The sequence below is a fragment of the Alligator mississippiensis genome, chromosome 4, assembly GCF_030867095.1.
Source record: "Alligator mississippiensis isolate rAllMis1 chromosome 4, rAllMis1, whole genome shotgun sequence".
In the NCBI taxonomy this organism is placed as follows: domain Eukaryota; kingdom Metazoa; phylum Chordata; order Crocodylia; family Alligatoridae; genus Alligator; species Alligator mississippiensis.
Window position 1 is genome coordinate 4,556,515 of NC_081827.1, and position 25,039 is coordinate 4,581,553.

A 25,039-nucleotide genomic window follows, 5' to 3' on the forward strand; every position below is an offset into this window, starting at 1 on the left:
ACAGTTTTACCTTTCGGTTTGCGCAACTCGCCCGCCTCTTTCCAGAGACTGATCAATAATCTGCTGCAAGGATGTGAGCAGTTTGCCATGGCTTACATCGATGACATCGCCATCTTCAGTCCGGATTTCGAGTCGCACCTGACTCACCTGACCACCGTGCTAGGTAAGATCAAGCAAGCTGGTCTTACGGTGAAAGCCAAGAAGTGCCAGTGGGCACTATCGGAGGTAGTGTACTTGGGTCATCGTGTGGGTGGAGGTCAGATTGCTCCCTTGTGGGACAAGATCGAGGCCATCAAAGACTGGCCACCTCCACAGACCAAGAAGCAAGTCAGAGCCTTCCTTGGCCTGGCGGGTTACTACCGAAGATTTGTCCCGGGGTTTGGAGCAACCGCACCCCGCTGCACGAGCTGACCAAGAAGGGCAGCCCGGACCCGGTGGTCTGGAAGCAGGGGTGCCAGGAAGCATTCGACGCCCTCAAGGCTGCCCTGGTCAAACAACCGATCCTGAAGGCACCGCTCCAGGATAAACCCTTCTACGTGGCAACGGATGCCTCCGACGTGGGACTGGGAGCTGTGCTCTTACAGGAGCATCAGGAGACACGGCACCCCGTGGCGTACCTCAGCCAGAAGCTAATCCCTTGGGAGCGAAACCTGTCCTCCATCGAGAAGGAGTGCTTGGCCATCGTCTGGGCCCTGAACAAGCTGAAGCCCTACTTGTGGGGACAACAGTTCACCGTCCTGTCGGACCATGCCCCACTGCAGTGGCTGCAGACCATGCACAACACCAAAGCCAAGCTGCAACGTTGGTCCTGGCAGCTGCAGGAATTTAATTTTACTGTCAAGCACATCAAGGGGAGCCAGAATGTGATAGCGGATGCCTTGTCACGAAAGGACTCTGGGTAGCGGGTCCTCGGGCCTAGTGCGGAGATCACTAGTGTAAGACTGCCATCAGGTTTTATGGTTTCTATCTGTTATTGTCTTAACTTGTTTCATGTTCCAGGTTTTTCCCTTTTCCTTCTTCTGGCATCCCGTGGGAACCCCCTGACCCGACACGCCCAGACCCACGGCCCTGAGAGGCCCCGTGTCCGAGCTTGTAAAGGAGGGGGGGGAAGTGTGGCAGAAATGCCACCGTCAGTGCCCCTCTGCAGAGATCTGTCTCAGCCAGCCTGGGAGGCTGGTGTTGAATCCCTCAGGGCGGGGATCTCCCACCTGGTCTGCATGACGAAAGCCTGGCGCCTGGGAGGCGATGCTCTGGTCACCTGGGCAGGGGGGAAAGACCCGGCCCTGCGCGGGCCCAGGTAGCCAGGGATGCTGGGGAGATTGGTCGGCTTGTGGCCAGTATTGGCAGCTTCGATTGCACCGGGCTGCTGAGGTCAGAGAGGTTATTTAAGGGCTCGGTCCAAGAAGAAGGGGGTCAGCCATTAGCCATGCGGTCATCCAGGTGAATCTGAACCTGGCTCTCTCCTCATCACCGCATGCTCCAAGAGTGCCCTGCCTCCAGAGGAAACAACAACCACCTCTGGACGATGCGAGTGAGTAAGCTACTAAAGATCCGATTAGATATTTAGCTTCAGTAACTCAGATGCGTTTAAACGGCTACCTCAGCCACCCTGGTTTGCTCTATGGGATTCCTTTGATATTCCTGTAAGATTTCTATGACACTGCTCTACCTTTTACCCTGTTCCCGCCCTACCCCTGTCATCAATAAAGTTCTCCTTGCGACCGGTGTGGGAGACTTATTGAGGGGTGGGTCTACATTATGCCGAGGAGGCCCCTTAGGTCTGTGGACTAAGGGAGGCTTCCTAATAAGCCCCTGACTTGGGGAAGTGCCCCAAGTGCTTGTATTGGATCTAGTACCCATCGGACGATCAGGCCTGCATTCTCCAAGGTGCGCAGAGCCAGAAGTGAGTCCAGAGCCTTGGATGGTGGCAGCGGGACCCCAGGCTAGCGGGGGTGCTCCGGGGAAGGGGTCGGCCGGACGGGACGCACCCCAGGGGGGCACTCGGAGCCTGGACACAGGGAGGTGGGCGGCTCAACGCAGGAGCGCCCCCTACTGGCCCGCCACAGTGAACAGTTACTTGACCAGCCAGTGATGCTCTTCCATGATATAAACTCCTAGAAGGTTTCAGATTGGATATAAGGAAAAACTTCATCACGGTTCGTGTGAGCAGACTCTGGAATAAACTCCCAGCGGGGTGGTGCATGCACCTACCCTTGAGATTCCTAAAAGTAGAGTGGACGCACACCTTGCTGGGGTGATTTGACCCCAGTCTTTCCTGCCCAGAGCAGGGGGGCTGGACCCAGTGATCTCCCAAGGTCCCTTCTAGCCCTAAACTTCTGTGAATCTGTGCAGGCTCTTCCCTCACCGGCAGCGTACTCCTGAGCAAGGCAGCACCTTTGGGGCTGGCACTGTGGGGAGGCAGGGGGTAGAGGACTTTGCACTTATCTGAGCTTAAAGTCCATCCTGGTGTCTCTGCCGTGGCATCGGCAGCCTCAGAACTGACCCTTGGGTTGAAGAGCCTGGCATAGTTGTCCATCCTGAGGACAACTCCTCATTGGGAAGGCAATCAGCACATGCACAAGAGCCAGACCAACACTGAATTCATGCTTCCATGCAAGCTGCAGCCCTGCTGCTCTGCAAATCTGTCGGGACGTGGGACAGCTGGCCAAAGACAACTGGCTCTGCTCCACCTCCACCTCCTTGCTGAAAGCATCAAATGCACAACTCTATTGCCTATGTCTGGACGGGGAGAGGAGAGGGCCAGTTTCACAGCTGCAACCTCCCTTCAGCACCAGGGGATGCAGAGGCTGCTGTCTGCCCGCTGCATCCCTGTCCCCGTGGCAGGGGAGGGGCCACGGCTGGGAGACACTCGCCACTTCGTGCACTTACCCCGTTCACAGGGAAACTGTTAGTTCAGCTATAAGAGGTAGGTGTTGAACGGGGCTGGCTCTGCAATTCTGTTGCGTTTATTAATAACTGAAAGTTAAAGGCCTAATGAGTCTGGGCAAAGCGAGTTTGCTCACTCAGTCTGGCCAGCACGTTTCCACTCAGGGACACGTTTCTTCCCAGTGTTACCTCGTGTCTAGCACACACCTGCCAAGAACCACTGGGGCACTGTTTATAAATGTGTGTGCGAGATGGATGTGTGAGTATGTGTTCTTATTTATGTGTGTTTGCATAGGTCTGTGTATATGTATGTGTGTATAGTATCTCTTACCCTGGTTTGTAGAGAAATGGAGGGAGGGGGAAAATTGCTGTGTATAACACTGACGGGTCCCAGGGCCAATTAATCACTGGAACAGTCTCAAGGCTCGGTCCTCCATCAGTCCGGCCTTGGGAAGCAGGCTGGGGCCCGTGCGGACTTGCTAACACTGCTGAGACCTCAGCAAGGGAACGGGAAGAAGGGACTTGTTGTTGGAGCCCTGCGCTGAATGCTTGTCCTGCTTTTGTTCTGTTCATTTTCTAGCTGTTATATTGGGTAATAAAGTGCATTTGCTTCACTCTGGGCGTCTGATGGTGTCTGTCCTCCCCAATTTGGAAGAACGAAGGCAGAACTGAGTAGCATCTACCTGGCTGCGTGGCCAGCTGCTGATTTACCAACCTCTGGGAGGGGGACCTGGAGCCTTGCCCTGCCCTGCCCTGCCCTGCCCTGCCCTGCTCTCTGCAGGCGGCAGCTGCTCTTCCTGTGCTCTGCCTGTGGCAGTGCAGCTTGGACTGCTGGGCCCCCTAGGGCAGGCTCATCTGGGGGCAAATGCAGCCCAGTTTTGCCCCTGCCCTCTCCCAGGGTGCTGCTGGGCCTGGGGTAGGCCTGTCCACCAGCTCCCAGGCTTTCCAGACTCTGTGGGGGGACATCACAGCTCATGGCCAGACAAGGAGGGAAAGGTTGGGAGTCAACCAGCAGGCTCCTCAAGTCACACTCTCCTCACCCCATAGCCATGGAGGGGAGGGACAGCCAGCACCTGGGGACTTTGGGCTCATCTAGGGCAGAGTCCCTGCCTGCCCATCCCTGCTTGGAGACACCTCCCTAGGATGCTTACCTTGATGCCCACGGCCTGGGAGCATGAGGGCACCGAGCAGGGCTGGAAAGACTGCAGCGCCAGGGAGCTCGGGGAGGCTCAGCCCTTGGGACACAGCAGCATTTCACTGCAGACCTGTCTCTCCCCTGCCCCCTCCCCAGTTGTGCTTTTCCTGGCAGTCCCAAGTCAGGTCGAAGGGGATGCCTGCCAAATGATTTGGAGATGCAAAAATCTAGAACTCTTGGTTCAGAAATGATAGCTTTTATTAGACCAACTAGGAAGTGGCAAAAAAAAAAAAGATCTTTTTCTGCAAGCTTTCGAGGTCAAAGGCCCTTCCTCAGGCTCAGGGGAAATGGAAGCTGGTACATAGTCCCCATAGGTAGGAAAGGAGTGTGATTTTTGCACGGAGGGAGCTGGAGATGGAAGCCCGTCCCTCTGGGTGCACGAGAGTGACTCTGGGAGTTGTTCTCAGTTGCTCCTTGTGCAGACCAGGTAGGATTCCTCCCCTGGACGTGGCAGGGGGCAGGCAGGGAGGGTTAAAAATCTTTCTTGTTGTTCTGCAATGAAATTTAAAATGTGACACTTAAACAAAGTGCCAAAGCCCATTCTGGTTGTCAGGGACCTCCCTCCTTTTTTTAATTTTTATTTTTGTTTGGGGTTTTTTTTTTCTTTGGTTCTTGCTGCAAGTTTCATCTTTCAAAGTGTAGCCGGTTTCAAGTGAGGGGCCCAGTCCTGTGTTGGGGGCGAGGAAGGTGGTGTGGGGCCCCATCCAGTGGCAGGCTGAGTGGAGGCAGCGGGGAGCCCCATCCTGGTGCACGGGGTCCGATCCAGCCTGCACACAGGTCTCGCACCACTCCTCCGGCCTGCCGCACCAGAAGGTTGAGCAGCCCGGAGCAGAGCATTCGTGCGGCGTCAGGGGATTCCTGGAAGAAGGGGCCGGCCGTGATGTTGTGCAGCTCAGTGGGGGCTGGCGACCAGCCTAGCTCCCAGGGGCCGCGGGCAGCTGGGGTAGAAGCAGTCTGTGCCCCAAGGCTGGAGTCTGATGGAGCCAAGCTGGGATGGGGGGAGCTGCCGTGTCTCCAGCATGTGGTCCAGGGGACACCCGTGTCCTTCCCTGGCTGAACTGCTGGGGGAGACCTGTGCTGAGCTCTGGGGTGTGAGGGGTGGGGTGGTCGGTGGGCAAGTAGGTGCTGTTTGGAAAGCCCTGCCAAACCCCATGGTGAGTGCCCCGCCAGCAATGAGGCCCAGCACATCAATGCGGTGCATGGGAACCAGCCCCATAGCGCCCACAGGCACCGCAACCAAGGGAGACTTTTAAAGCAAGTGTAACTGGCACTGTGTTCCCACTGAAAGTCCCTGGGACTTTGGCCCAAAGGGTGGCGTGTGCCTCTGAAAGTCTCTGTATGTCCTTGCCCTTCAGCTTCAAAGCCAAGAGGAGCTCTGAACTGATGGACTTGCCACAAAAGCTGCTGTCTGCTCTGGGCCTGCTGGAGTCAGTCCTGGGGCTGCTGTTGTTCAGTGTCTCCATCAGGGACCTGGAAGATGGGGGGGGGTACACCCCAGAAAGTTTGCAGATGACACCAAGCTGGGGGGAGCAGGAGATGCCCTGGAGGGCAGGGCTCGACAGATTGGAGGACTGGACCAAAAGAAATCTCGCGAGGTTCCACAAGGACAAGTGCAAAGTCCTGCACTGAGGCGGGAGCAATCCCCTGCACCCGTGCAGGCTGGGGTGACGGGCTGGGCAGCAGCTCTGCAGACAAGGCCCTGGGGGGACAGGGCACAAGAAGCTGAACAGGAGCCGGCAGTGCGTCCGCGTTGTGAAGAAAGCTAACGGCATCCTGGGCTGCATTGGTAGGAGCGCTGCCAGCAGATCGGAGGAAGTGATTCTGCCCTTCTATTTAGCCTTTTCCCCTGCTTTCTTCCCCTCTGCTTTACTGTTTGTCTTTCTAATCTCTACCTATTTACATCTCAGTGAGATCCTGTCATGCTTTTAGCTTCTCTCATTTCTTGGAGTCTCAGAACAATAGAGTCCCTTTGCCAGATGAAGGGTGACTGCGCCAGAAAGTTTGTCAAGAACTTTTTCCCAACTACTCAGCGGGTCTAATAAAAGAGCTTACATCTACTCAAAGAACCTCGCCTGCTTTCTGTTTGGCACCGGAGAGCTCACATCTGGAGTCTGATGTTCAGATGACGCCTGAGGCCCATGCCGCTCTCTTTCCCAGGCAGGCGGCAGGGACGTGGAGGGGGATGCAGACAGTCAGAGCGCAGCGCCTGCAGTTGGAGCTGGGTGTGTGATCCGGCACTGCTGGGTGAGTCACGAGTCAAGCTATTTCTTGAATCCACTGGTGGTGGTGCTGGCGTGTGTGTGAGCCCCATCATCCCATCCCAATCTCACCTTCCTTTAGGGCTCTGTACTTGATGTAGGATATTATTTTACATATTAATTAATACATATGCCTAGCTAATGAAATTCTCGCTCTTTAGGATGTGCAATTCATTAAGAACAAGCTTTTATTGGGTCTAGATTCGCTTTGAAAAAAGAACTGGGAATAAGCCGCCAATTCCAGGCTCATCCAGCCCCCTGGTCCGGACTTGACAACTGCCGCCACCACAAGGCTGAAAGAGCAAGCGAGAGGGTGAGCGGTCCCCATCACCATCACTTGCCCCGTCCTGCCATGGGGAGGGCGGAGAAGACTGCCCCGGGGGGCACCTGCATGGGACGGGCCTCCCCCTTTCACAAAGTTTCACCGGGACAGAGAGGAGGGGACTCCCCTGCCAGGGCAGTGCCCGCCTGGGCGGGACCCATGCCCATGCCCTCGCCCTCCCCTGCCCAGCCGGGTTGTGTCTGCCCCCGCCCCGGCCCCGCTCCCTCGACGGGGAAGGGAGGGAGGCCGGGGGCAGCTGCTTCTCCCCCTGGCTCCTGGGTCTCGGCCGGGGGCCGGGCCACGGGCTCCCTGTGGGCCGGGCGCCGCGGTGCCCAGACCCCCGCTCCCCCCCGGGCCCTGCATCGGCCCCGCCCCGGCTCGGAGCCCCGCACGGCCCGCTGCGCACCACCGTCTTCTCCGCCGGCCCCGGGAGCGGACACGGGGTGCAGCTGGGGCTCCGGCATGATCCTGGCTGTGGTACCAGAGGCTCCTGGTTCCGGTCCCGGACGCAGTCCTCGCTGAAGTGCCCGGCGCTGGAGGCGGGCGAGCAGGACCTTGCAGAGCAGGACCCGCCTGGGCCGGCCCCGGCCTCCCGCCTCTCCGTGCCAGGGAGGGGCTCGGGCCGGGCCGGGCCGGACACGACCCGCAGGAGCAGGCGGGGTCCGGCCGCGGGCCGTGCCCACCCAGGGGCCCCGAGGGGGGCGACCCCGACTGCAGGGCGGCCCCGAGGGGTGCGAGCAGGGACCCCCGGCCCGGCCCGGCCCAGCCCCGGTGCCGCTCGGGACGGGGAAGCGGGAGCCGCGGCCCCCGATGGCACCAGCGCTTGGGACGTGAGACGATTGCCCGGCTTCGGCGGGACCCCGGCCAGGCAGGAGCCTTCCCCGTCGTGGCGAGGCTGTATTTGGGGAGGGCTCGTGTGGGGCGGCGGCGCGGGGAAGGGAGGGGAGGGGAGGGGAGGGCGGCAGCGCCTCCCGCTCCAACCCCACGCTCCCTCCTCCGGTCCGACACTGGACCCGGCTTTCCCGAGCGGGAGGGGATGGTCCCCATCTATCCGCTCCCAGCCTGGACGAGCACATCCCTCGACCCGGGGATGCAGACAGCGGCGAGCCACCGGCCGGGAGAGCCCGCGTCCCCGGGGCGCTGGGCAGAGCGGGGCAGCCTGCCACCCCCCTGCGCCCGCCCACCTTCCAGGCTCCGAGTGCCTCCCTGGGGTGCGTCCCGTCCGGCCGACCCCTTCCCTGGAGCACACCCGCTAGCCTGGGGTCCCGCTGCCACCATCCAAGGCTCTGGACCCAATTCTGGCTCTGCGCACCTTGGAGAACGCAGGCCTGATCGTCCAGTGGGCACTAGATCCAATACAGGCACTTGGGGCACTTCCCAAGTCAGGGGCTTATTAGGAAGCCTCCCTTAGTCCACAGACCTAAGGAGCCTCCTCGGCATAATGTAGACCCACCCCTCAATAAGTCTCCCACACCGGTCACAAAGGAGAACTTTATTGATTACAGGGGTAGGGCGGAAACAGGGTAAAAGGTAGAGCATTGTCATGGAAATATCAGAGGAATCCCATAGAGCAAACCAGGGTGGCTGAGGTAGCCTTTTGATCTCGCATCTGAGTTACTGTAAGCTAAATATCTAGTCTGATCTCGAGTAGCTTACTCACTTGCATCGTCCAGAGGTGGTTGGAGTTTCCTCTGGAGGCAGGGCACTCTTGGAGCATGCGGTGATGAGGAGAGAGCCAGGTTCAGATTCACCTGGATGACCGCATGGCTAATGGCTGTTTTCTTCCTGGACCGGGCCTTTTTATCACCTCTCTGACCTCAGCAGCCCGGTCCAATCGAAGCTGCCAGTGCTGGCCACGAGCCAACCAATCTAAAAAGCCTCACTGGCTACCTGGGCCGATGAGCGGGGCTTTCCCCCCCTCCCCAGGTGACCAGAGCATCTGCTTCCCAGGCCCCAGGCTTTTGTCATGTAGACAGGGAGGGAGATCCCTGCCCTGAGGGATTCAACACCAGTCTCTCACGCTGGCAGAGACAGAGCTCTGGAGAGGGACACCGACGGTGGCATTTCTGCCGGCAGTCACAGCCACACCTGCCCCTGAGCCTGGGGCCTTTTCCCAGCTGCAGAAATGTTCAGTGCTTTGATTAGATACGTTGCTTTTTCTCACAACCACCCTTGGTAGCTCAGAAAATGTTTAGCACTTTAATTAGCAGCAGGTTTCTTTTTATCAATCCCCCCCCCGCCGCCTTCCCGTGAGGAAAGGATTTTTTATATCCAGTGGGCTGATGAAGTGACCTTGGTGCATTTCCTGTTCCAGCATGGTTTCCATTCATTGTGGTTTGGGCCAGAGGAAGTTTGCGTCAGGTGATGATGCTGGCAAGGTTTGGTGTTCACTTAAAGGCTAGGATGGGTGGTTCTGGGAAGATCACTTTAAGAACTGGGTCTCCTTTTAATGTGGATTGCACTTGTTTGAGGATTTCTGCACAGATTCCAGGATGGGATGGGATGTCATGACTCATGGTGTGTGATTCATGGGGCGTCTCTTTCTGCACTGCTGCAAATCTTCCCGTGGTATTCAGGTGGCTCTTTCAAAAGTGCAGTCTGTCTCCTGGAGGAGTGTCCTTGTTGGGTGAGCATCGGGAGAGCACAGGCAGGGACACTGTCTGCGATCTGCTGAGCTTGCCCCCGTGTCTGCAGTGCTAAGAGTTTCACAAAGCTTCACAAACTTAGCCACTGGCACCAAGGGCAGGGTCGGCAGAAGGCAGACTGCACCCCGCCTCTGTCTCCTTGGCTAGGGACAGACACTACACACAAATTGGTTTCAGTGATCAGAAATGGGTTTAAACCTGTAACAGAACAGAACTTCAGGACATATACGGCAGTATCTAAATGGCTGAAACTGGTAAACCTGGTTGAATGTAGTATCACTGATTTGGGTCAAACCAGTTTACGCAATGTCTGTCCCAGACCCCTTCCTAGTTTAAGTTAAGCCAGAGTCCCCCAGCATCCCAGGTGCTTTGCAGCCGTGGGCTGTGCTGTCTGCTCCAGAGATCAGTGCTGGTCCCAGCCCTCTGCTCCCTGGCCAGAGCTCCTTCAGAGATTGCAGGCACCGCAGGGTCTGCTTGGCTTCCCGCTGCCCCCTCCCACCCCTTGTCTCACTGCTTACTGCTCAAGCAGGGAGCCCCCATTCCCTCCCATCTCCCACAGCACAGCCCCCAGCCCCATGGATCCTAGGCGTGTAGCATGCCAGCTAATAGGGCTGGGCAAAGCTTCAGACCGTGATTCGGATTTGGAGATGATTCAGATGATTCAGAGACCAAATCTATAAATCTGAATCGAATCGCTGGAAGCTTTAGGCTTTCTGAATTGATTCAGGGCTTCCGAACCACTTTGGAAATATCCACCACTTTGTGGTGTCACCAGGGTCCACCATCTCTGCAGCTTTCACCCGCCCTGCGGTGTCACACATACATGTGACACGAGTTTTGCTTTCAAGAATTTGGGGTGCACTTCCCCCTGAACCCCTCCACCAATCTTCTTGAAACTTGGTAGACTTCATGCTCTCAAAAGAGTCTACCACCCCTGCAAGTTTCATCCCCCTCCCCCCCCAAAAAAAACAAAACAAAACAATCAAGCCAACAAAGTTATAGATATTTCATTGATTCCCCATTATACCCTATGGCTGGATTTCCGAGGCCTCTCCAAAGCTTCAGAGCCACTTCAGCTGGATCAAAGCAGAAACCCAGTTCAGAGCTCCGGACCGGATCCTTGGCATCTGAAGCTGCCAGATCTGAAGCTGGATCAAATAGCTGCCGACTCGCGCAGGCCTACTAGCTAATGCTGAGAAGTGTCTGTATGTGCATTTCTCCAGTTTCACTGGGACAGGCAGACAGAACAGTGTCCACATAGGGATTTTTGGAGCTAGTCAGCTGGTAATGCTGGTACTGTCCCTCTGTTCCTTCCTTGGAAAAAGCTGTTTAAGAAGAGCTTGAACTAATGAGAGACTTTTGTTTTGCTGATGGGCTGATAAACCCTGTGTTACTGGCTCCCTGCTGGCTCCCTCACCTGTCAGGTTTGCTGCAGACAGTATGAAGCAGGAAGAGGGATGTTGAAAAGCTCAGTACAGTAAAAGTCCTGTTAACCGGCATCTTACAAGCCAGCTTGCTCAATTAACTGGCATGCCAGCTTGTAAGATAAAGTGAAACCAGAAGTGCCCACCGTGGCAATTTTAGTTTCTCTGAGCCCCCACGGCCCAGGGCAAAGCAGCCTGCGCTGCTGGGACTCCACGGCCTGGGGGCATAACATGCTGTGCAGGGCCCACCTCCCTGTCGCACAGGGCCTGCAGGGCCTGTGGGAGGGGCAGTGATGCTGCGGGAGGGGTGGCAGGATGCCCCAGACATGGCGGGAGAAGCGGTGGTCCAGGCCGTTCAATTAACTGGCATATTTTGTTATCCAGCATCCCCCATTCCCAGGGGATGCCGGACAGCAGAGCTTTTACTGTATTATCAACAGATGCATGCATTTCACATCCCCTTTTTTTCCTCAGAGTGCTAGTAAAGGGCTGGGGGTCTGGCATCACTCCCACCCCTTGAGCAGCAAGTGGGGAAAAGCCAGGGACAGTACCGGCAGGGTGGGGGTTTACACCCCTCCCTAATCAGAGCATCCTGCCAGGGCCTGGCCATGCCCCTGCTTAGCTTAGCACTGTGGAAGGGAAGGGAGGGCTGCTCTAGTGTCTCCTGGCTTCTAGCCTGAGCCTCTGCAGGCACGTGCCTGCATTTCCTCAGTCCAGAGGGACTGTCTGCACACTTGCAAATCCGTTCAGCCTAGCCGGGTTAGAGTAGCCTGCAAAGATTGAATCAATTCAGGCTCAGGCTTTTTGAATGTCTCTCCCTAGGCCTTTTGCACACTCTTTCAAACTAGTTTCTGCTATTCAGTTTATTTTCCTTTGTTAAACATGCTCAGTTCTTGCTCTCTCTCAAACCAGTTCATATTAGTCATTTTATTTTGCTCTTGTTAAATCATTTCATACACAGTTTATTTTGATCTCTCCGCTTTACATTCTTAATTTAAACATTTCATATTGTTCACTTTTTTTGCATGATTTTCTGTTCTCTGATTGGTTTCTTGGAAATACTTACCCAGATTTATATGCTCTTCATATAATGTAATTCTTTCTGAGTTCCTGCTGTTTGCCTGTTTACATTGTTTTCCTTGCCCTTAGTCTGCATGAACTTCAGGAAATGCTGCAATTGGAAGGCATCCAAAGGCAGCGTATGAAGTTTTATTTATTGTCACCAGATTTAGAATTTTTAGAAAATCTGGTATTTACTGTAAAAAAAAAGAAAAAAGAGAAAAGGGCAACACGGGTGGTTATTAACTATATTAATATGCAGTTCTTCCTGCCAAGGCATGTACCGCTGCCCCAGTTCTGTTTTTCAGGCATGCCAGCACTCCAGCACCTTACAATGTAGACAGTGCTGTTTTTCCAGCACTCAGCCCAAAATTTTGCCTACGCTATAGTCTTTTAGGCCTAGACTCAAGAAACATCTTGATGTTGAGAGCCTGGCCAGTGTTGCTAGAGGTGACCCCATACCCAGAGCTCAAGGTACATTCATGGGGCAGTGAATGGCCCTGCATTGCTGAGGACAGAGGGGATGGAGGTGCTGGGGCTCCTGGAGATGGATGGAGGCAGCATGCGGCAGCCAGGCGAGGAAGGGAGGGCAGCGTGTGGATGGTGGTGAACCAGGGCAGGCTGTACTGGGCCTTGCATCATCTGACCAGATGAAACACCCAGTGACGCCTGCCCTGCTTGGCCCAGTCCTGTCTGGGGCCAGGGCCGTGTCAGTCAAGGTGCTCGTTACTGCGGTCGGGCTGGGTGACTCCAGGTGGTGGTGATACCATATGCACTGGGTTCCCCGAGCCACAGGCGTGTTGATATCCTTAAAACTCAAGTAGGTTGGTGGACTTTCCTTTAGAAATGCCAGGCTGACCCCCTGCTAGTGGTGTTCGTCCACATGCTGAGCCACCTTTTTGTTTCACTTTGAAAAAATGGTTTCCTGGCCTGCCAGGCACAGAAGTTGGACTCACCGGTCTGCAGCTCCCTGGGTCACCTTTGGAGCCCCTCTTCAAGACTGCAGATACGTTTGCCACGCTCCACCTCTCTGGCACGAGGGTTGCTCTTAGCTATAGGTTGCAGAGCAGTAGTTCTGTAGGACCTAACGTCTGGACTTGCAGGACCCTGGGGTGAATGCCCTCAGGTCCGGGTGATGGCAATTACTGGTCCTCTGAAATCCTCTCCTGTTTTGTCAGTTCTACTGATTCCTGTCCTGAGAGGAATGGGTCCGTGAAGGAATCTTCTCCAGCAATGTCCATAGTAAAGATAAATGCGAAGAGCAACTTGAGTTTCTCAGCAATTACCTTGCCCTCCATGAATTCTGCCGTCACACCCTGCTGAGCCCCGGCAGGCTTCCTGCTACTGGTCCTTACAGAAATGTTCTGTGTCTCCAGCCAGTTTTCTCCTCTAAAGTCTATTTTAGCTTGGGATTCATAGATTCATAGATGTTAGGGCCGGAAGGGACCTCAATAGATCATCGAGTCCGACCCCCAATGCCAAAGTGTATGCCAGGAAAGCACGCTCTGGAGTATCAGGGTAAAAACAGGCAGCCGGGTTGATGCGGGACTGGCTCGGCAGGGATATGTGTCAGGGCCACATGCCAGGTTAAAATGACAATTACACTGAATTATAATATTATAACTATTTACTATCTGGCTGTTTGCATGGAGGAAAACAAGCGGTGCGAGCCAGGGCTGGTGGTGTTAATTGGTGTCCAGGAATTAACGTGCCCAAACTCAAACGCGTACGGCCAAGTGAGGTCAGTTGAGGTAAGTGCCAGTCGACTGCTTTGAGTAGCAGCGGAGCCACCAGCTCCAGCCTGGCCAGGCCCTTTGCCTGCGCTACACCCTCCCTTGTGTGCTCACATGTTCCAGGTCCCAGATTGTCAACACATTTTCTAACACGCGTGTCTCCCCCACTAGATCGAACTCGGGGATACATGTGTGGTGCATTTCCCTCCCATTCAGCACTGAGCAGCATTCAACAAGGGGCATCTCGGCGCTGGGAGGTGGTGGTGCGCGGAGGCGCAGAACTTCAAGTGATGGTTTAAGCAGGTGGCATTTGTTTCAACAGGCTTGAAGACAGCAGAGCATGAAACCCCCGAGAACCTGCCGACCAGCCGAGATTCTCTGTCTGGTCGTGTGCTGTGCGGCCGGTACGTTGCACCGTCTTTCTTCCTTGCTCTCTTGGCACCCGACTGGACAAATGGCACGGGACAAGTGAAGATGAATGCTCATAAAGAGAGGTGGCCCAGGATATGACAGGTCTGGTAGCAAGGATTTGTAACACATCTGAGCCCAGGATAGTGCTCTCCATTTGGAGAATAGGATGGTGCCATACAGTTGGAGCATAACATGTGGAGGGGGCTGGTTTTAAGACGTGGGGCTGGGGGAAGAGTGATCCTAGGCAACTGCAGGCCAGTTAATTTGATACCGAGGGCAGGCAAGGTAGTAGGAAGCTGGAAAAGGAATGACTACAGACATGCAGACGGAAAACCGTATTGAATGCAACGCGGGTTCCCTGTAAACCAACTGCACCAGGCTAGCCCAATGGCTTTCTTTGACCGGAGCCAGCCAAAAGAAGCACCATTGATCTAATCGATTAATTCTCAACCAGAGGTCCAGGGGCTCCATGTGGGGTGCCTGCAATGTTAGCAATGTGAGGTGCGAAGCATGATTCACAAGATAAACCCAGAGATTTCAAATGGGGATCCACAGGGACCTGTTGTGGTTTGAGTTCTTTGCAACAGAAAAATTGCACTGCTGTTTTCTGTAGTTAAAAAAAGAGTAAAAAACCTAAGAGTTGGTATTTTCCAAGAGGTGCCTCATGTCTGTGGGAGGGCTACCTCGTGTCTAAAAAGGCTGAGAACCACGGACCTAATCTATTTAAGTATCAGTTAAAGTATTTGATAACAGGCTGCAAGGACTGCACTGACCCTCTTGCCTTTGTCAGCTCATCCTGGTTTTAGTGGTGGCAATCAAGCCGCACGTCCAGAGGCTGTGTCACGTTGACAGGCCAATGACTAGAGATAAGGCAAACGAGAAGATGCATGGAGAAGGGCAAATAACGTCCTGTTCTTTTATTCCCTGCTAGGCTGTCTACTCAACCTGGCCGGGTTCACGCGTGGAAATGAACCCAGGAACATTACAGCATCTGTGAACAGCAATGTATCCATGTCCTGTGCTGCTGCATGGAAAGATGTACAGCTCTCCGAAGTTACTGTTAACTGCCAGACTGACTCGCACGAAGTTGTGCACAGCTTTCGTGATGATGAAGACGACCTGACGAATCAAGCAGAGAGGTTTCGCGGGCGAACTGAAGTCATTCACAAGGACATTCGCAATGGCAAAGCATCTTTGCTGCTGAAAAATATAGTCCCAAATGATATGGGAACCTATCATATTTACTTTTTTCACCACAGGGGTTATGAGCACTGCATCTTCCACCTTCAAGTGCCAGGTATGTCGGTGTAGTTACCTTTGCTTATATCTCACACATGCTTTCCAAATTTGTGCACACATAATATACACACATCCGAGAGAGCGCGCACACTTTCACACCCCTTGCGCCTCCCAGGGGAGGGCACTGTGCATACCCAGGTGTATTGCAACACGACGTCCTCGAGGGCTGGGTGCTGGAAGTGTGTTGTTCTTTCTTCCACATGCTTCACAAAACAGCCGTCCTAGTAATGACTTCACGAATAGGAAGGAGGACTGTCCAAGTGGTGCGGTGTGAAACCAGCCTGTCGGGGCTTATTGACGTGATTGGATTTTTCATTTCCAGGTGGACTGGTCCCCCCTTCCCCACTTGGTATTAACTGGAAAATGATCCTTCAGACCTTTTACAAAAGGTCTTCTTCAAGTAGAAAGCAAAGCACAAAGGTTTTCACTTTGAAGGATGGCACTCTTGAAGATGGAGTGGCACGAAAGCAGGGGATTAAAATGGAGATGTAGCAGGCCAAATCCTGGCACCTTGACACCACTAAGGTGCATTTGTCTCTGACACAGGTGTCTGTGCCTTGCAGTCTGTCTTAGTCCACGGACTGGAAAGAAAGAAAAACTAAGGTTATTTGAGCCATGTTCTGCCCCAGGAGCTGGCAACCCCTGGCACATGTACATGGCACATGAAGACATTTTGCTTGGCATGCTTGTGCACAGTTCGGGGCGAGAGCTGAGGGAGCATCTCGAGACAACTCCAGGATCTGGTGATTCAGGGTACTCAGGCAAAGCATTTTCCCAGCCCCTGCCCCCACCCATCTCCAGCCCTGGCCTTTTAGGACTTTGTGCATCCAGCGGACGTGCCACCATCACCCCAGAGGCCAGTAGCTGGAGGTGGTGCTGGAGCTGCTCCCCCCGGCTGAGGGGGATGGAGGAGTGGCTGCCCGTTCTCACCTGGGACTTGCTCTGCTCCACAGGGAAGGGCGCTGCAGTCCCAGTGCTGGGAGCTGTGCACTGTCTCGCTGCCGTCCTGCTGCTGTACATGGTGTTGTGAGCACGTGAAGATAATCTATCTTCCTGCAGAGGTGAGTTGAGTGGGGCACACGTGATGCCCATCAGGCTCTGCCGGCTCCTGCAGACCGAGGCATTTGCTCGTGCCTGTCCAGCACCTTGTAATGAAGTGGGGTTGCATTTGCAGCCGAGGCATTGGGGGTCTCACATCAGAAGTCAGTTAGTGCCTGGTCCAGAGCACCGACCCCTCCCAAACCCCGTCCCTATAGAAAACCCCAGGGGAGTCTATGGGGTATAGAGACTTCATGGCCTTTTTATCCCCCCACCTCAGTTTTCCACCACCTTGCAGCTGTTGCAGTAATAGAGACGAGGCTCCCCTCCTCCAACCAGCTCCAGGGGGACCAGAGGAAGGAGCCGCAGGGGGAGGCTGGTGGTTACTGTAGGCCAGCGTTCAGTGTTGCCCATGTGCCGTGGCTTGGGACGCTGAGATTGCAGCCGCGTTGCCCAGGTCAGAGCCCCAAGGGGAGCGTGTCCTGCCTCTCCTGGTCTCCTCACCCCAGGTGCAGGACCTGGCTGAATGGGTTGCTGTATCAGGGACATGATTCTGGGGTCGTGGGCACTGATCCATGGGGTCAGTCCCAATGGCGGGGATAAAGCCCCAGGGAGCAGTGGCCACGGCTCCTTGTTCATGGCGTGGGGAGGGAAGAGCAGGCTGGCTGGCCTGGCCGCCTCTCGCCTCCAGTAACGCAGCTCTGCTTGTTGCAGCCCAGATGCAAATGCTGACTTGTGAGCCCGAGCACTGAGGAACCCAAAGTGCCTCTCGCTTCATCTTTCCCAGCACCTCTACGGTACGTGACCTGCCTGCTGCCGCGACTGCCGGGGCCCAGTGGAGCGGACGGTGGGACGTCTGCCAAGAGCTGCTGCTTAAGGAAGTCTCCCCAGGACCTGGCAAGGCAGAAGTCCCACCGGAGAGGAGGCCTTAAAGTGATTCCTGGTGGAGGGAGGGGTTGTGGGGTAGAAATGCTAGTAGGGGGTGTGTGTGTGTGTTTGTTTTATGTGTGTGTGTCACAGGGCACTAAGGTGCGTGCTTCTTTAAGGGCATGAACTGCCTAGGAGAGAGCCCAGCAGTCAGTCAAGAGCCTCTCGGCTGCAAGTTATAGCCCAGGGGCTCGTATTTTGATTTCTGTTTGTAAACCGGAGGATTGGGCTGGGGCTCATTGGGGGCCCACTACAGTGTGGGGACCCCAGCGCCAGTGTAGGCGCAGTGACAAAGCGGGTGAGCGGACCCCAGCACCAGGGGGCACAGAGACAGAGAGACAGAGACAGGGCTGCGGATAGCCCAGTGATGACCAGAGGCCAGGTTAAACTAAGGCCTTGGAGAGACACTGTGTGAATGCCATCTGCGAGGCTTGGGGCGTGGTAAAGGGACAGTTTGGAGCCACACATCTAGCCCATAAGGCTGAGGGTGTCCCGAGAGGCATCCATTTTGGAGCAGGACCCAAAAGGGTTCAGCGGGGTCCATCAGGACTGTGCCCAAAATACAAACTTGAGGGCAGCCTCCCTATTTATTACAGTTACAACAAGACATGGCAGGAAAGAAAGAGGGTGCCCGTTGGGCAGAATTGGCATGGACAAGGAGCTCTAGGGGTATCATGGCCATCCCTGGAGACCCCATCCCATGACACTGTGTAATACATTTTCCCCCAGTTTGCAGAAAAATGGAATCAAAGGAAAGTAGGGCTGAAAGGGACTTAACAAGTTTCCTAGTTCAGCTTCATGCTTAAGGCAGGGGCATCCCCAAATAAACCATCCCCAGCAAGAATCTGTCTAACCTGCTCTTGAATACTTGCAAGGATGGAAATTCCACTGTCTCGAGGTGCCTGTTACAATGCTTGACCACTGTCATCGTCAGAAAGTTCCTCCCAATATCCAACCTAATTACCTCTGCTGCAGGTTGAGGCCGTTGCTCCTTGTTTCATCCCTGCCACAGAGAAAAGGCCATCTCCATCCTCTCTATAGTCACCCTTCAGGTAGTTGAAGACCATTATCAAGTCTCCCCACTCAGTCTTCTCTTCTCCAGACTAAATAACCCTAGCTTTTTCAGCCTCTACTGACAACCCTCAACTTCCTACTTCAAAGGATCATACACAGGAGATTCAGGGACAGCTCCTCTGCTGTTAGGTCACCTGACAGTACCTTGAATGCAAGGCCTCAGGAGTTCCTCCTGCCACTCCTCAACTGATCCTTTAAGGATGATGGAATATTTACACCAGCATAATAGTAGTGGACAAATGATGCAAACTCGTAAACTGTGGTAACTTCACCCAATGTGGAGAACTGCCCTAGAAAGATGTCACTAGAGTTTCACCCCTGATTAAGTCTAGGTTCCATCTGTCCACCTTCAACATGGGGCGACAGTCTGCTAAAGGCAAAGAGGCATCCTCTCACTGTCTAGTAACTGTTCACAGCCATGGGACAGCTGCACATCTGCCCTGTCCTATTCCTGGTGCAGTTTATACTAGTGTACCAAACTGGTGCCATTTAGGCTGAGGCATGTGTTCATCTCTCCCTGGCCTATGCCTGTAATGTGGGCCTTAAAGGGTTATCACTGGTGCATACCAATGCAAGTGGCAAGGCACCTCTTCCTGCTCCCAGATGAGTTGAAGAGACATCCACTATTCCCTGTCCAATGTACCAACCCAGGAAGTCATGTCAGTAGCGTTAAGTATAGACAGACAAGATTCTTTGGGTAAGTCCAATATTTTTTATTAGACCAATTAAAATAGTTGGAAAAATCCTTCTTTACAAGCTTTCAGGTAAAACACCCTTCATCAGACTGATGAAGCATCTGCAGTTAGTCTATCCTTTTCCTGGATGAAATAGTAAAGAAAGCCAGTCAGTGAAAATGTAAACTGAATCAGTCAATGGGGGAGAGACAGGTGGGGTTGGGGAAAGGGAATGTAGACCTGGTGATAAGATATAGCTGGTAAATAGTAGAGAGGTTACCTGGGGTATCAGATATTGGGCAGGTTGTAATGTGCCATAAAGCCAATGTCTATATTTAGTCCATGATTTTTTGTATCCAGTAGCTTGATGAAGTGAAGTTCGTAGGCTTGTCTGTGAAAGGTGTCTTGTAAATTCCCTTTGAGGATTAGAACTGAGAGATCGGAAGGAGAGTGATTGTCTTGTAAGAAATGCATCCCCACAGGTGGTTGGGTATTCTTGTCTTTGATTGATTCCCTATGTACGTCATTCTGGTACACCGGTGGTGTTTGGGCTCTCCTACATATTTCCCATCAGGGCATTTGGTGCTCTGTGTGCCCAGTGTGGGAGAGCTGGGCATGTAGAGTCCCCCTACCTGGGGTGGATCATCCTCCTGCTTGCCTGCCACATCTTTTTGGTGTAAAGAAGTTAGGAGGTTTCATTGGGGAAAATGGGATGTTACTCCACCCTCGGGTTGGCTCGATGAGAAAACGAGTGACTTAGAGCTCCACCTCCCCTACACCCTGTCCAATGGACAACCAAAATAAAGTCACGGCAGCAACTGGGACTCAGTGCTACACGCTTGCCTCAGTCTGCTGCACCCTCCTGGGCTTGGCTTAATTCTCTCCTTGTTCAGTTTCAAAGTCCAGGGTAACAGGCGTATGGTCTCCCGCTTCAGCCATCCCCTCTAAAAGGCGGAAAACTCTGTGGCCACCACCTCTCCCTGCTGGGCCACTGAGGTCATGACAGGGTGCACTCCCCTGGCTGACCCTTCTTCTGTGGTAATGAAACATCAACACCCAAGGAGAACTTAAACTTTCAAAAGACCCCAGCATCTGGCATGTTGCCGCCTAGGGAACGGGACTCGCATGTCCAAAGCTCCGTCTGGTGGACTCAGTCGCGCGATGGGTCCCACCAGTCGCACTCAGCAATCACACTGCCAGTCTTTAGTGGTGAGAGGCTCCTGGCTCTCCCCTGTGCCAGCACGGGTATGCTCCCTCGGTGCACTCTCTGGGTTCTGCCGGGTCTGCAAGGGGGCTCCTTGCAGCCCGAGCTGCTTTTGGTCCCGCGCCACATCCTGGGGCTTGTCAATGGCAAGGATGCTCTTTTATGATGTTATCAGCTGTGTGCTGTCCCACACGCAGGGAGAGCATGCACTTAAAATGCTCTGCTGGCTTGGGTCACTGAAGGGAAAGATAAGTAACCTTTCAGCCCGCTCTGGGCTCTGTTCCCCCACCAGTCGGGGTGTGTTGGGGGGGATTCCCCCTGCTCCCGGGGTACTTGGGAGTCTCATCACTCAGCACAGTGACACATCCCCCACTTTAGGTTTTGGAGACCTGTCGCTCTCCGGTGGCCTCAGTCATTACCTGAATCCACGTTCTGCCGTACTCTGTGGATCCCACTGTTAGCCACGGCATTGTCTTGACCTGGTCTATGTATCACCACAAACTTGGGTAGCTGAAGGGAAGGTGAGGAACCCTTCAGCCCACTCCGGGGTTTGCTCCCCCATCAGTCAGGGTGTGTCGGGGTGGGGGGAGTTCCCCCTGCTCCCGGGGTACCTGGGAGTCTCATTGCCCAGGACGGTGCCCCACTGGATGAGATAGTTTACATTTCTGGAGGTGCAGGTGTAAGATCGGGGAACGGTGATGGTTCTGCTGTGAGGTGGAGTTATTGTGGGACTGGTGGAGATGTGTTGGCAGGTTTTGCATTTCTTGTCCCAGCACGGTCCCGATCCATATAGCATCCCATGCAGACTTGCTAACACTGCTGTGACCTCCGCAAGGAAGCGGGAGAAAGGGAGTGGCTGCTGGGGAGCCCTGCGCTGAATTCTTGTCCCATTCTTCTTTTGTTCATTTTCTAGCTTTTATCGCTATATAAATGAAACGAAGTGTATGACTGTATGTATGTTTGCTTATAACTCAAGAATGGCGGGTCCTATCTACTCTAAACCTTCCCAAATCACTGAACACCACCCGAGGGAAAACTATAGGTGGGATAGTTATCACTTGACCCTTTCTGGGGCTTCCAGGGACTGGGATTTCTTTGCTTCAAAGATAACAAACTGGGACCTCTCCATTTTAGCTGCAGTGAATTCAGTTCAATTGTCATTATTATAGAGATGCTTGTCTTTTTTTTCCAACTCAGTTGTCATTATTGTATTGAAGCTTGCCCTTTTTTTGCTCCACCTTAAATATTACATGTTAAATATGTTGTCCTAAGTTCTTTGAAAAGAAACAAGCACTGCAATTACAGAAACAACACCCTGGGCGAAGAATGGGTACTTCAGCTAGTTTACTAATAAAGTGCATTTCCTTCAGGGTGGGCGTCTGACTGTATCTGTCTCCTCCAATGAGGAACAACGAGGGGAAAATCAGGGCTGCCCGGTTGGGGTGGCAACTGGGGCAATTTGCCCCAGACCCCTGCAAAGTAAAGGCCCTCTGCCTCCACTCCTGTGTGTACCTTTGGCCCCTGCCCTGCGACATCGCTCACCACAATTCTTGGTATTTTGTTTTCATAAAGAAGAGGAAAGTGGTGTATTAGTGTGATTTAGTGTCATCTTATTCTCAACATGTCATTGTGACATTATGGGACCCGTCCCTGACCATGAAATAAATATTATGCATAGTTGTGTGTGAAACACATGCTAGTTTGAGGCTTAAGTGATTGTTGCATTGAAGTCCCAGGGGAAGTCCAAACCAGTCATGGTAAGGTAACATCTTTCTTTATCTCTGGACAGTCATAGCATCTTTCTTTATCTCTAGGATGGCTTATGATTGGCCTAGCCTAGGGCCTAGGCCAGGGGTGGGCAATTTTTTGGGTGGAGGGCTGCTTTCTGAGTTTTGGCAAGCCAACGAGGACTGCATGACGGGCAGCCAGGGGTAGATAAATATTAATTTTCTAAATTTTTTTAGGTGCCCCCTGGGCTGGATAGAATGGCCTGGCGGGCCACATATGGCCTGTGGCCTGCATTTTGCCCACCCCTGGTCTAGGCCAAGTAGCCCCGGCTCCAGAGCCTGTTGCGAGGAGAGAAGGAGCAGGGAAGGTTTAAGGAGGGGTGGGTGGCAGAGCTGGGCTCTTCTCGCAGAAAGACCTCCAGGGGAAAGAGTTCAAGTTGTGAGTGAATGTCAGCTCTGTGGGTTTTAAGGGGCAAAGTCAGAAATGAATTTGCAAGAATATAATAATTAATATGAGATATATATATATATATATATTGTTTTCTTTATATTTGCCAAAGAAAATAACAACATTAGACAACACATGTTCAGGTTCACCTATTCCCCCACTTCAAAAAGTACTTAAATGCAAAGTGTCTATATAACTCTTGGGGGGGGGGGGGCAGAATATATGAAAGTCCTTCTTGACTGAGGAAGCCTGTGCTCCAAACTGCAAATCTTGCTTCCAGTATTGCAGAGATGACTTGCTCTCTTCTGGCACTTCAAACAGCAACAGATGCTTACTAAGGCCCATAAGAATATGAGCAGCCTCACACTGCCCTTCATCAACAGGTTAAAGGCTAAATGTACAAGTTTATTCTCCAGCAACAGTACCAACACAATCCTCCTTCCTCTGTCTACTCTCTCTGCAGTTACTTTCCTTGTCCTTAAACAGGGGCAAGGTCTGCTTATCCTCTGCCAGACCCACAAACCTGAACCAAGTACAACCCAGCTTATGGGGGTTACATGAGCACCAGCTACGATTTCCAGGCAAGGTCCCACTGGAGAGTAATTTTCCGTGGCAGGTACCACAGGGAAAAGGCCTAGGAGTGGTGTGAGGCCAGGCCTGAAGGCAGGAGTCCTTCCTTCCTGAGTAGTGGAGACAGCCAGCCAGCAGGCCACAACCAGAAGACCTGGGAGACTGAACTGGGCCCCAGGAAGCTGGTAGGAGAGAGAAGCTCTGCCAGAAGGGGTTGGGAATTTGGAGGAACTCAAGAAAAGTACAACCCTATTCCTGTCCCCTTATCCCCATGTAAGATAAAATGAAGTGCACCTATCAATCTGGGGCATCAAAAAGAAGGAAGACAAAGGAGAAAAAAGCTTGGGATGAAAAGGGGAGGATGGGTGGTGAAAGGAAGTAAGGAAGTCGGAAGTGGAACAGGGGATGCAGGTGGCACATCACTTGCAGGGGATGAAGAATATTCTGATCGTGAAAATAAGACAAAGGAAGCAAGCAGTGATGTGGCAGGAGAATGGGAAAATGAGCCAGGTTTGGTGGTGCAAGCTGAAGGAGACATCGCATCACATGAGAAAAAAGTGACAATTGATCTGGTTTCTGGATCTGCGCCTGAGCTTCACCAGGAAATGTTCTCTAGTGACCCAGACACCCGGGGGCATCTTGATAGGTTGCAAAGGGATCTAATTGTGTCCAAGGGCTCACCACTCAAACCTGCAAGCTTCCCATGTGATTCCTCCAAACCATGGGTGACTGGGGCCTCTTGAGTGGGGGGGGGGCACATTCCCCCCCCCCCCCCCCACACCAGTCAGCAGCTGGGTGGCGGGTCCCCTGGTGGCCTCTCTCACTGACTGGGGGGAAGGACCGCCAATGGCTGATTGTGCTGACTGCGGGGGTTTCCCACCCCCAATCTCATTCACCAAAAAAGCGGCTGTGCCGCTTCCAGAAATCGTGTGGCCACTTCTGGAAGCAGCACAGCTGCTTTTGCTGGCAACCCCACTCCCCAGCTGGCACTTGCAGACAGGGCACTGGTGCTCCCACCTGGCCCCCTGCCTGCTGGCTAAAGGGGAAGTGCAGCCTGACAGGGGAGGCACCACTGCTCTCAGGTGGTGCGTGTGCGTCCCTGTGCACCGCCTACGCGCCACCACTGCTCCAAATTGTCATTGCCTCCATCTGTCTTCTGCCAGACTCTGCCCAATGACGAGAGCGTGGAAAGGGACTAGCTCACCTGGAGCCACAAGGCAGCTGGCCTGTTGTGCTTTCCATGCTGCGTCGTCTGAGATCAGAACAAAAACCCAGCCCTGTACCATTCGTTCCAGATTCTGCCATGGGGGGTGGATGGTAACTGGAGAAAACTGTATGACAAAGTGAAGAGTCATGAGGCCTCTTCTGGTCATCCTCAACATTATTTACAGTGGAAAGATTTTGCAAATGCTGTTAGTGGAAAAGGGCTCTTGAAAAGGGTACACAAGTGGGCAGAAAGCCCACTTGTTCCCACTTGTCAGGGCAAGGGGAGGGGGAGCCACATGTGAGAATTCTCCCGTGATGCGTGCGTGCAAGAATTCTCGCACGTGGACCTCCAGCTTTGTATACACACGCACGGGTCCTTGTAGGGGGCAGTGGTGAGGGGCCCCCAACATCACACCTGCCCCAGGCCCCGTAAACCCTCTGGGCAGCCCTGGTCAGGACTCCATTCCTTGGCAATTTGGTTCAGGGATTAAAACCCCCACAGTACTAGCCCATTCAAGGCTATTTGAGCTTGGCTCAAATCTGCCCGGCCTTTAATTCTGGACAAACAGCTGGGGCCCAGTCACACAGCTAGGCTGAAACCAAATGAAGTTGCAACAGCAACTAAAATGTGCCAGGCTCTGAGCCCTGGGCCCAGGCGCACCAGGCCTCACCCTGACTCAAAGAGCGCCAACAAAATTGCCAGGCTCCAACCATGGTTACTCTTCTCCAGGGACGAGTACCCCACATGGTATTATTTCACTCAAAACCCCGAAAAACAAAAGGGGACCCCTACTTTATCTCTTTCAGAGCCCTGCAGGCTGCTTTAATTCTAGCTCAGGGGCCGGCAATGTTTTTGGGCCGAGTGCCAAAAACACCCACAACCTCGACTTGCATGATTTTGGGGTGCAGAGGCAGACAGCAGTGGAGCTGCAAGGAGCC

At 53.6% G+C, this 25,039-nt stretch overlaps 1 long non-coding RNA gene across 1 annotated transcript; it reads left to right on the forward strand.

Annotated features, from left to right (window-relative positions):
• The first annotated feature begins 6,486 nt into the window (after positions 1-6,486).
• On the forward strand, positions 6,487-21,518 carry LOC132249939 (uncharacterized). The gene is made up of 5 exons (XR_009461470.1): positions 6,487-6,652; positions 13,845-13,926; positions 14,865-15,230; positions 16,186-16,293; positions 16,985-21,518. It is a non-coding gene; the product is annotated as an uncharacterized LOC132249939 (long non-coding RNA).
• Positions 21,519-25,039: the final 3,521 nt, after the last annotated feature.